Source organism: Rhea americana, unplaced genomic scaffold (genome assembly GCF_003343005.1).
Source record: "Rhea americana isolate MKP2758 unplaced genomic scaffold, rheAme1 scaffold_54, whole genome shotgun sequence".
In the NCBI taxonomy this organism is placed as follows: domain Eukaryota; kingdom Metazoa; phylum Chordata; class Aves; order Rheiformes; family Rheidae; genus Rhea; species Rhea americana.
Genome location: NW_028186690.1, coordinates 5,146,661 through 5,148,188, shown reverse-complemented (window position 1 = coordinate 5,148,188; position 1,528 = coordinate 5,146,661). Strand labels below are relative to the sequence as shown.

Below are 1,528 nucleotides of genomic sequence, written 5' to 3'. Positions count from 1 at the left end.
GCCTCGCCGCTCCGAATGAAGCCCCGCAACGGCGCGCTCCTCCACGCACTTGCAACATGCCGCATACACGTGGGCACAAAATCAGCCCCTCTCCCCCCGCCCAACAAGTTCAGACTTATTTAGAATTAAAGTTGCTCCCTCCCTCCTTTCTTTATTTTTTTCCCTCCGTCCCCTCTCGCAAGCTGTAAATAAAGCTCATTTGCATGTCTTTGCAGAAAGTTGCTGCTGTACTAGAATAGAAACTGGGCTTACCTAGTTTGGCAGGGTATGCAAAGTAGGATTGGCTGGATCAATTAGAGAATTATCTATTTATGAAATGTCTAGCTGCAATGAAAAGAGCTGGTACAATTATGAACTGTTGTCTTGACAACTGGGAAGGACTGATTGGATCATTTTATCAGTAGGGTTGCTGATTTCAAAAGCAAGCTGCCGAAAATAGTAAGGGACTTGGGTTTCAGAAAAGGGATTTTTTTTTCTTCTTCGTCTTTGCTAGTAGGGAAAAATGTAAAGGGGGTGGGGAGAGGGAAAGGGTTTCGCCAAGAAAGGTCCGTGATGCAGATTTATTGGCAAAAAGCCAGAGTTGCTATTGTAAATTTCCTCGTCGGTTTCAATGTCAACCCAAGCTCGTATTTGAACCCGGAATCAGGGCAAAAGCATTATCACTCTGTCACTTTGTTGCCAGAAGTGGATTTTTTTTTTTGTTAATATTTTACTGTTACATCTGACAGGATTTCACATTTTCTGTAGCCCGCCTTTAGTACGTTGAACTGCCAGACAGAGAAATTAATACCCTGAGTGACTGTATTTTAATTAAGCAATTTCATGCAAATTACAAATTTTAGATTGCCAAATAATATATTGCACAAAAATTGTAGGCTGGCTGATCTGATATGCATGGAGTATTACTCTTCCAGGCGCTGTGCATACATGGGAAAATGAACAAAAATGCTAATTTCCAATCTACTATGCAAACGGTAAAAGATGCCTATTTAGATACATATGCTTTCCTTAGGAAGGGTAAACAGTTCTTTAATTTAATATAGCTGACACTTGAAGATGTGTTTTTCTCTTTTACAAAGATAATTTTTGCATTGAACAAGTAAATGAGAATTCAAGTAGAAAACATCTTGTTAATGGCGACTAATAAAAACTAATATTGCATGCAATATAATGATATTAAACCTTGTAACTGGTACATAAAGCAAGATCATTCCTATTGTTGCTCTGTCAATGAACATCAAATATGCTCGCATATTAAATATATACATTCCGACTGGGAAAATTGTTAACCCTGTGTGTAACCAGTTGAACAATTACCAAGTACAGGGAAGGGACGGGAGCAGGAGGCACAAAACGTGACATACTTTAAATAACCCAAAATGGGCAAACGACCCTCTGCTCGCCTGCTAACGAAGGAAAGAAAGTGGGAAACTTCTGCGGTGGCGGCGAGCCCGGGGCGCCGCGGCGCATCCGCCCGCAGGGGCCGGCGGCCGCGGAGCGGCTCTGCCGCGGGAGGGCGGCTCGGGGC

At 42.5% G+C, this 1,528-nt stretch overlaps 1 long non-coding RNA gene across 1 annotated transcript in view; it reads right to left on the bottom strand.

The window, feature by feature from the left end:
• Positions 1 to 407, bottom strand: part of LOC146588137 (uncharacterized) — a 16,501-nt gene extending 16,094 nt beyond the window's left edge. The window contains exon 1 of the long non-coding RNA XR_014897485.1: positions 253 to 407. This is a non-coding gene — a long non-coding RNA (uncharacterized LOC146588137). The remainder of the gene's footprint in view (positions 1 to 252) is intronic.
• Positions 408 to 1,528: the final 1,121 nt, after the last annotated feature.